We start from the raw sequence: 11,118 nt of genomic DNA on the forward strand, positions 1-11,118 counted from the left end.
AAAAGATAAAGGTATGCGAGCCCAGGATGGTCTATATCCTCACTTACAAAATCCTTGGACACCATTCTCAACAAGACATGCCCATATTTAATAGTTCTTTCAAGGGTGGCGTGGGGAGATATCAGCAAAGCTGAAAAGCAAAAGCTTATTGTTTACTTTATTTACATTTGATGGATATTTGTTTTCATCTGGTTTGTTGTTAACACAACGTTTCATCAGGTGTCTTGGGGAAATTTCGAACCTGGGTTCTCATTCCTAAGGTATTTTCCGAAGAGGACAAATATCCGTCAAATGTAAATAATGTAAATAATGTACATAATTCTAAATCTCTTAAATATAGAACTGTATTAGCAAAAGCTCATGTTTTAATAAAAGGCGTCCGTTATATGGATATCAACAAATATGAAGATTAACATTGTGAAATGTTTTTTGACGACTACCCAATGTTTTTTTTATTCCTTGCCCAAGGTGCCGCGCATGATATCCACTTGTACTTGCTCAAGATGCTGTGCAGAGGGACAGAACCCGAAACCACGTGGCTGCAAAGCCAGCTTTTTAATCCCACAGCCATGCCGGCGCCTATTCAGTGATTATTTTACAAGAACACAAAAATGGTGCTTCCAAAGAATCTCCCTGCATAGATTTGTAGTAAGAAAGACCAGTAAATATTGTATCAGTGCCAGATATAAGGGCACGTGGCTTTAGTGATAAGGATGTTGATCTCACGATCATAGGGCTGTAGGCTGGATTCCCTTTTGTCTTTGAGAGAACACTCCATTTCATGTTGATCCAATTTACCCATCCAGCGCAGCTATCACATTCTGCTTCGCTGAGTCAAGAGAAGGAGGACGAGAGTTTTTCTATGTCTACTAGCACCAACAATATGCACCTAAAATAATTAGCTAGTGCATGGTGCATCATAAGAAGTTATACTCGCTTGCAAGCGGTGGTTGTAGTTAATAGCCATATATGGGGCCAGAACTAGCAGAGAATTCGTTAAATGATTCAGAATTTATTCACATAAGAATGAGTTGAATCCACTTTAAATTTGATATTTTGGAGACACCAAAAGGAAATGGAAACATAATGTAAATGGTTTACACAACCAAATAATAAAATACTTGTTGTTTTTTTCACGGCTGGATGATTTCGGCGGCTCCCATCGAGACTAAAATTAGCACTTGTTATATAATACGTTTTTATTAGAAATACAAAAGAATCTTAAATACAGCAACCTCTCAGAGTTGACATTATAAACATACCCCACACAGAGTAGATAAAAGTTATAGGTGTTAAAATACCATTACAACATTCACATCACTAGTGTAAGAGAGAAAAGTAACTAAAGTAACACACAAATACACGTTGAGCACCAACAAATAACTCATTTGTCTAGCAGCATAAAGACAACAACGTCAAAGTACAAACAATGCAATGTTTATCCTATCTGGGTTCCAACCTCTACACAACAAATTACAAACAATATAAATAGTACGCACAAAATGACGACAGAAAATACATACACAGGCCACCAACATAACGAAACTAGAATATTTGAAGTGAAAAGCCACCTGGATATTAGCGTAACTGGATGGGGGAGGGGCGATGTGGCAGCACTTTTGGGTGGAGGTGGAAAACTCAAGGGCTTCCCCGGGTGGCACAGACTCTAACTCCGCCACAGATCATACAGAGAAATATCATACCCAGCAGACCACCTGAACATAGAACACACATGTAAACTGCCTACATAACGAAACTAAAATAGAGTACGGAAAATGAAAAACTACCTTGACACATTTACAAACACCAATCTTCGAATAACCTCCTTTGACTCTCTTCAAACTACATATAAATTTAATTGCTGCATCATCAATAAATCTCGTTAGTTTCAGAGACTGTAATGAAATATATACCAGAAATAAGTGCTGGAAATCACCGGGTGTGACGCTCTGACCGAATATAGCTTACTGTCTATAATAGAAGAAGTGCAACATTCACAATCTGCAACACTGCACTCTGCGCAGTAATTATTCCATGCAGTATGGATTTCAACCAGATGAAGGCATGAAGTATCCAGTGCGCCATAATTTGCTCGAGCAGAACTCATTGAAATTACATAACAACCAGTATTTGCTCCTGATATTTATTTAAACTAATTTTTAAATTGATTGATCACGTGAGACCCGATGCTAAACACTCAAGCAGCAACTTAAAACGTGAAATTAAATAAAGATTCTTTGGACGGTAATCAACATTGATGCTCCAAGTATGGAGAATTTCTGATTAGTATATCGTGCAATTTCTGATTAGTATGTCATGCAAATTTGCTGTGCAAATCATTTTATAATAACATTTAGGCATGCAAGGAGTGAATGCAAGATGATGTTACATATTAATGATTAAATGATACAAGAATACTCGTTGATTTCACTTCAAAGTTGTTGTGACTTGTTGATGCAAACAAATGATATCTTTGAAGAAGTAGTTATTGGAGATGTAACATGGTTACTGTTATGAAGAACAGGAAGGCAGTCGTTGAGATGGCAGAAACGACAGAATCAGAATCAGGATTAAGTACGTTTCAGTTTTTAGATTCGTTCATTGCGTTCTAAGTTCAAATCCCGACGATTTGGATAATAACAGCCAGAGAAACTAGTATATGAACCTAAATCAATGTAACACATCCTTATAATTCTTTCGAATTTTGATACAAGGCCAGCAATCTTGAGGGGAGGGAGCAAGTAGATTTCTTGACTAGCACTTTGTTTTATCTATCCTGGGAGGATAAAAGGCAAAATTGACCTCGACAGGATTTAAGTCAGAAAGTAAGAACCAGAAGAAATGCTGCTAATTATTTTTGTCCGACGCGCAAACGATTCAACCAGTTCACCGCCTTATACATCTTTATAATGGTTATAAAGCCATCTTAAGTCTTAAATTTAATACCTTCCAACAGTTCTTGACCAAATCAATCAAATTAACCAAAATCTATCCGGAACATATTGACAACAGTTATGGTGTGATCGAAAATAATTTTATTAGAAGAATATTTTACCATGGAGTCAACCACTACTAGTGCTTAAATGATGAGTTTTCTTACTCACTTGTTGAGGATAAATGTGAAACGGTGGGAAGTGGACTGGATTTTTGTCATATAAAGTTTTGCTTTTGCAAACAATGTGCAATATTTTGTTGAAGAAACCGGTTTTTTATATTTTAACAGCTAAAAGCGACGGCATTTCGTCCGTCTTCATGTTCTGTGTTCAAATTCTGCCGAGGTCATCTTTACCTTTCATCCTTTCGAGGACGATAAAATAAATACCAGTTAAGCATTTGGGTCGGTGTAATCGACTTTCCCCCTTCAACCCGAAATTGTTAGCCTTGTGCCAAAATTTGAAGCCAATATTTTAACAGCTAAATCAGATTATTCATACGATATATGAAGTTTAGTTGCACTGAAAACGAGAGTCGATTTAAACGACTATGCTCCCTTCTCTCTCTCTCTCTCTCTCTCTCTCTCTCTCTCTCTCTCTCTCTCTCTCTCTCTCTCTCTCTCTCTCTCTCTCTCTCTCTCTCTCAATCTCTTTCTTATGTCCTTATACCATTGTCAGAAATTAGAATTAGCGCATTACATAATCGTCGGCATAGAACGGTATGATGCTTGACTGTGTCGCATGAAAGAAAAACGTGATTTTAATCACTAGAAAGCACTCTTTCTCTGACCTACGATAACCTATATTATAAACAAGAATAATCTTATTCGAATTAGTGCTACTGGTTGTCAGTTGAGTGAGAGATAAAATAATTAGTGTAATGAATAGATTATTTGATTAATTATAATTAGCTTTTCAATGGAAAAACAGAAACTCAACAATTAATGGTAATTAAATATCTTAAAGGCAAATGAGCGACGACCGCAGAATTTTTAATAATCAAAGCTTGAATTGCAGTGGAACAGTGGTCAATGTTACCCCTTGGCCTGTCCAATGCATTTTCATAAGTTTGTTCTAAACGTCCATGCTTGTTATCAGACTTTTATTTCGCCCTTGTTTCATACGTTTTGAATAATATAAAGCTTTCCTTTCATAAGTCTCAAATTATTCCGGCGATTGAAGAAAAAATTGGGAATGTTTCTCATATATGATGCAGAGACACAAGAAATATGTTTTGTGTATCACATGTGATACACAGGTCAGGTAAATGGTTAACTTGCTTCAGTTTATCTTTTATCCTTTAACTTTTACTTGTTTTAGTCATTAGATTGCGGCCATGTTGGGACACCACATTAAAGAATTTTTAGTCAAATGAATCAACCTCAATACTTTTTTTAAGCTCGTTACTTATTCTATCGTCTACTTTGCCGAACCACTAAGTTACAGGGTCGTAAACACACTAACACCGGTTGTCAAGTAACAGAGATGGGGAGAAACGCGCACACACACACACTCACGCATACGCGCGCGCGCACACATGTATATGCGACGGGCTTCTTTCAACTTCCATCTACCAAATCCAGTTACGAGGCTTTGGTCGGCCCGAAGGCTATAGTAGAAGACACTTGCCCAAGGTGCAAGGCAGTGAGAATGAACCCGGTGTAGCAAGTCAAATTAACCGCTGCTTAGATTAAACCCTGGTATAGTTTGGGGATAAACTGTCATAGACCAAACTATACTCGGGGTATAAAATAGCCTAGGCCAGACTATACCCTTCCGGGCTAGAATATATCCATCTAACGGGGTAGTCAATCTCAAACGATGTGTCGTTAATTAAAGTGTATCAGCGGAGTCGTGAACTGTGACTTGATTTTAACATTAAACTGGTTGAATTTTCAATTTGTTATCAAGACATGGCTAATATTTGCTATCTTTTGTGATTAAACGGTCACAAACCGAGGATATTCGCTCCGCTTAACCGAATCTGGGATTCAAAATGGCAGCCACCGGCCATTAATGCAAGCAGGGGAATATGAATTGGCCTAGGCCAATTTATACCCCGGAGTATAAATTGACCTTACGTCATAATATACCCCGGAGTATAATCTAGCCAGATATAGCCCAGAGAACTGGGGTATACTATGGCCTGTTACACCGGAACCATACGGCTAGAAACCAAACTGCTTACTATACAGCCTGGTCTCCTGTGAGAAGTTGGAACTGCCATTGTCTGATTAAAGTGGCTATCGTTTTCATCTACGAAAGAAATTTTAAAAATTGTTCCCCCGCTACTGTTTATTTATTTGTTCAATTATTTGTTCATTTATTTATCTAGTTAGTTAGTTAGCTAGTTAGTTAGTTAGTTAGTTAGTTAGTTAGTTAGTTTAGATAGTTAATTAGTTAGTTAGTTAGTTAGTTAGTCATTTATTTATTTATTTATTAGTGTTATTGAAGTTGTTATTGCTGTAGCTATTATTCTTCTTACTTAACATTCCCCAATCAGCTCTGCTCGAGCAGGTTTATTGCTCCAAAGTAACCAACCAATCGAGCACCTAAGAACGAAGATGTAGAGAGCTTAAATGTGAACTCAATGTGTAAACTAACAGAGGCTGGATACCATTGAATAACTAAAATTAACATAATACCGCCCCTCTCCGCATTTCTTGGTTCGCACAAAATATGTTGATGCCCTCTCTTTCGAAAATATTACGTTTGTGAGAGATATGGACGTCATGCTTTTACATTTTCTTTTCTGTAGATCTAAAGTTTATATACCTCGTGTTTCTTAGAGTTGAGATTCTGTATTGAGGATAAGTATTAAGAGTATTAATATAAAGGTATGTGTGGGTGTGTGTACATACATATATCTCTATGAGTCTGTATGTCTATCTATCACTATATATATATATATAGAGAGAGAATTATTTATATATATATGCGTGTGTGTGTGTGTGTGTGTGTGTGTGTGTGTGTGTGTGTGTGTGTGTGTGTGTGTGTGTGCGTGCGTGCATGCGTGCTTGTATGTCTTTGTGTCTGTCTGTGTGTGCACACGTGAAGTATTCAGAAGAACGAGCGAGGTATGGTGAGAATAATGAAAATGTAAGAGAGGGAGACGTTAAGTTACATGGAAGAAGACTGAGAGCGGGCCATTGTCCTCCTGTGTCCTTGTCTGAGAAGTGATGCAGTGAGAGACTGTCTGGAATATACAGATAACTGAAATGTCTGAAAATATACAGACAATGGAATGTCTGAAAAATGTACAGACTGTGTGTGTGTGTGTGTAGTGAGGTACAGAGTATGTGTTGTCTGTGACATAAAGAGAATAAAAGAAATTGAGTGAGAGTGAGAGACAAATATTGAATAAAGAGAGAGTGAGAAAGTGAAAAAAAGTGAGAGAGTGAGATTGAATGAGAAAGTGAGAGAGAGAGAAAAAGAGTAGTTTTAAAAGGTGGAAGTAAATCAAGGTAGGCTGCTGGTTTGTGTGGAGAGGAGTCAGCTGCGTGTAACTGGAACAAGATAAACACATCTGGTAGGCTGTTTAGTGTGGCTTAATAGGCTTTATAAGTAAGCTATATATATACACACACACACACACACACATACATACATACATACATATATATATACTAGTAAGAATACGTTATTATTAAGATAGTTTGTTTTACATTTGTTTGATACCATTACATCATATATGTTTATAGTATATATGCGTAAGTATACATATAGCGTGCATGTAGGAAGAATGTTGGCAAATCATGCAACATGAATGAAGCTCTAACATCAATAATGGAAAACGTAGGAAAGAACTATATGATGAAATACAATTATACTTTAAAAATAACGCGTATTTACATAGCAATGGAAAATTACTACCTAAAACTTGCCGATAAATATTAATATAAACATATATACATTCATATGTATCCAGTTATTCTATTTACGTTTATGTGTCGTCGAAACCTGAGCCCATCTCATTCGCATTATGGTCACCCTTTTGATGCAAGCCAAACGAAAGAAATATATTCTTTGTTTATATATAACATGCAGTTATATAATTAAATATTATTATGTTTACACATGCTCATATATACTTAAATGATAAACTTCTGGAAAGTTTTACAGATTTTTACAATTCCAATGATAGACTGTATCTGTAATCTTCGAATCAGCTTTTTCCTTTTTGGTTTTGAGAAGCCTAATTTCTCAAAATCGGTACTTAGGCAGTGTGTAATTTATCCCAGTGCCCCAATAATTACAGATATAAAGCTGAACTTGTGATCTGGATAGAGTAACTGTAGATTTCTCAATAATTCAGCGTAGGTATTTTCAGTTTCGCTGACCTTTAGCTTTATGTTAACAACCGCTGGGCAGTGGACTTCCACAACTGTATATATGCATTTAATAAGATAAAAACCATATAATAAATGCGCAAACAAACGGAAAACTGTCACAGAAGGTCACCAAATCCTCATCAGTTATCGACCAGAGGGTCAAACGCAATTTCGTGCCTTCAATGATAATAATGAACCTCTCTGGTGGCGCCGACAGCAAGAAGCTGCTGGGAAATGGTGAGTCAACGAACAAGGGACCAAACATTAAAGAAAGTGAACAAACAAACAAAAAATAAACAAATAATCAATACAGAAAGTGAACAACCCAACATGAAATAAATGAGATTCAAGACGAGACCATTAGTGGACAGATGAAGGACAAAGCCGGAAACAAACAAAACGAAATGTGAACATACGAACAAACTGAAATAAATAAAGAGAATATGGCCTTAGGGCCGGACAGCAGACGAAAATATAGTTAGTGCTAGTAGGAATATCCTAAAGGGTTAGAAACAGAAAGACATCAGATAGACAGCGAAACGGGTTAAAAGTGGGAGACGAGAGAAAATACGACCAGTTGCTTGGGCGGTCGGCGCGAAAAAGAAAGAGAGAGAATAATAGATGACGATGACTATGTATGTATGTATGTATGTATGTATGTATGTATGTATGTATGTATGTATGTGTGTGCATGTGTGTGTGCGTGCGTACGTGTATGTATGAATGTATATGTATGTATGTATGTATGTGTGTATAAACACGCTGTGGGCTTAGAGAAATCTGTGTGTATTGTGGTAGAGACAGAGAACGAGAGTTGCTGCTCAAAAGGGAGATAAACGTTTTTCGTGGACAATTGTTTTCAAAGGGTAATGCATGCGTGAACATTAGTGTCGACAAACTTGATAATACATACATACATACATACATACATACACACATACATACATACATACATACATACACACATACATACATACATACATACATACATACATACATACATACATACGTACATACATACATACATACATACAGTGGTATGAAAACCCGAAAATTACTAACAAGCACACATAATTTCCACATAAACAGTAACGTAGACTGCCTCTACCTAAAACGAAATCAAGACGGCAGAAGCTTAACATCGATCCAAAATACCTTTGAATGTCGCATCATATTACTTCGGCAACGTCTTTTAACCACCAAGTATCGAAGTGCATCTCTTGGCCATGTTTGCATACATGAGGCTTGGAAGGCATCACAAGACTTGGAAGGCAGCTCCTTGAGCAACATCCCTTGTCTGATATCCTAGAATACATGCCCAAAGAAGTCGCACAACTCTACCGCAACGTATCATCAGATGAAAGGATGTGATTATATGAGCAGAAGACTATGCATGGATATGTTAGTAGAAAGTTCCAAGATGATAGTAACATCAATCATCAAAGTATTTTATCATGGACCAATAGCCGAATTACTACCTCCCACTTTGAAGGGTATGCGTTTGCAATCCAGGAACAGGAAATATCAACCAAGTACCTCATGCACAAAAGGGATAAAGATGCAGGAAAAGCAGTAAAATGTGACAACCGATGCAGACATTGTGGAGTTCGCACTGAAGATATCACCCACATCATAAGCAGTTGGCTGAAAATGTCTACCGATGAGACAGGAAGTCGTATCTAGGATACTCTATAATGAAATCCGTCAGAAGAATCCCCAAGGACAAAGAAATAAAAACCCACGATATGGTAGAAGCCATAGCCACTCATAATTAAAAGGAATACTGGTGGAATGTACCAGTGAAGACCTCAATAAAATGTAAGCACAACAGACCTGATATAATGATTTGGAATAGAGAAGAGAAACTGTGCACAGTTGTGGAAATTAGCTGCCCAGCGGATGTTAACATAAAGCTGAATATCAGTAAAAAAGAGAACACCTATGCTAGCAATGTTATGAATTATAATTCATTCCCAGAAAAATATTTTACCTTTAAAATTTATAATACTCGTAAATAAATAGCAACAAGAGCAATCAGAGAGACCAAAACTTCCGCCAACGCAACACCAACGTCCTCTCAACGATTAACCGGAAATGATTTTTTAAATGAGAATATCTGAAATATATCGACTGCTCTCACAAACGAGAATACTAAAAATGAATCCGATCGCTCTCAAACGGAAAAATAATCCATATACCTTGTCCGGTACCTGATCGATCCTAATGGGAGTCATGGAATGTGCAAGTGGGTGTTCAAGCCGTGTTTGTAAGGTTGTGTGTATATCGTCTGGGTAATGAAAATATTTTCATGACTAGAGCGCACACATGTCGATGGGTCTTTGGGAGTCATTAAGTAAAAGTTTTGGAAACACTGGTTGATATGCAACAGGAATTTTGATAGAGAAACGCAACTGAACATAAAAATTATAATTGTAATGAAAGGCATACTGTATAGTAGTCTTAAATTCCGGTCTTTCTTTAGAAATCCTATTGTTTTAGACCGATGTATAGAATCATGTATATATGTAAATATACTGTAAAGTATTAAAATGTATGAATAATCTCCTGATATAATAATGAGCGTTCTTTTTATATATTTGTATAGAGAGACTTAAAGAATTTCAAGCACTTATAAATGGACTTGACGTAAATATTCAATTTACGATGGAACAATTTCCATTCCTCGACATCCTCATTAAGAAATCTAACAACGAAATAGAAACAGATATATTTTATAAGCCCACGGACTCCAAGCAGTATCTACCATTCAACTCATGCCACCCCAGACACATTCGAATGAATATCCCTTCAACCTAGCAATAAGGATTTGTACTATAGTTTCTACAAGCACCAGGGACACACGAGTACATGAACTAAAGGATACTCTCATTACCAGGAACTACCTACCATCAATAATTGACATAGGCTTTCAACGTGCCCTACAACTCAACATCCACGAATTCAGACATCCCCAATTAAAGAAGGATTTACAACCAAAAGCCCTACCATACATCTCCACACACAACCCTCTTAACAAAGAAGGCTTCGACACTATCCTCCTGAACATTCCCCTACTAAAAAGGGATCACAGAATTAATTTAATCCTCCAAACGCACACCATCATAAAGAGCAAAAGACAACCCAAATCTATGAAAAGTCTCCTAACACAAGCCCAAGTACGCTCGACAGTACTGAAGCCATCAATAAAAAATGCGAAAGACCTAACTGTGGTATATGCGTCAACCTAATTGAGGGATCAAAGTTCTCTTTCAAACAGGGTCAACGTTTTACAGGGAAAAACAACTTCATATGTGCTTCTGAGAACCTAATATATATATATTAACTTGCTCTGGGTGTCGAGAGCAATACATAGGCCAAACCAAAAACAATCTACGTCAAAGGATGACTCTACATAGAGCCCAGATCAAATTCGGGAATATAGAAAAATAGCATTCAGTGAACACATCCACATTTGCGCCACTAACAAACAACCCAGCTTCAGAATTTTTCCCCTCTATAAATTCAGGGATGATGCAACCTGTAGTCAGCGCATATTTTATCACAAAATATAAACTCCTTTTGAATGCATCCACCACAAAGGACACTATTACAAGGGCCTTGGAATAATACTCACGCAAATATTAAAAACGATATATTCAAAACAGTTACCACCTATAAATTTATTCAGAACAATTTCAATCACTACTATTACAACCACAACAGGTCACTTTTAGGTCACTTGACCATTTAAGAGGTTTCCACCAACATCCTACTACTGCCATACCACTCCCGCATTTTTATTATTTTTTCTCTTCTTCTTCTTCTTCTTCTTCTTCTTCTTCTTCTTCTTCTTC

The 11,118-nt window shown here is 36.9% G+C and overlaps 1 protein-coding gene and 1 long non-coding RNA gene across 3 annotated transcripts in view; both read left to right on the forward strand.

Annotated features, from left to right (window-relative positions):
• LOC106871645 (uncharacterized) overlaps positions 1-11,081 on the forward strand; it is a 22,879-nt gene extending 11,798 nt beyond the window's left edge. For both annotated transcript variants that reach the window (XR_001409684.2, XR_001409683.2), the window contains exon 3: positions 9,870-11,081. This is a non-coding gene — a long non-coding RNA (uncharacterized LOC106871645). The remainder of the gene's footprint in view (positions 1-9,869) is intronic.
• The window catches only part of LOC106871644 (calcium and integrin-binding protein 1), a 443,076-nt gene that overhangs the window by 275,402 nt on the left and 156,556 nt on the right, over positions 1-11,118 (forward strand). The window lies entirely within an intron of this gene.

The sequence above is a fragment of the Octopus bimaculoides genome, chromosome 19 (genome assembly GCF_001194135.2).
Source record: "Octopus bimaculoides isolate UCB-OBI-ISO-001 chromosome 19, ASM119413v2, whole genome shotgun sequence".
Classification (NCBI taxonomy): domain Eukaryota; kingdom Metazoa; phylum Mollusca; class Cephalopoda; order Octopoda; family Octopodidae; genus Octopus; species Octopus bimaculoides.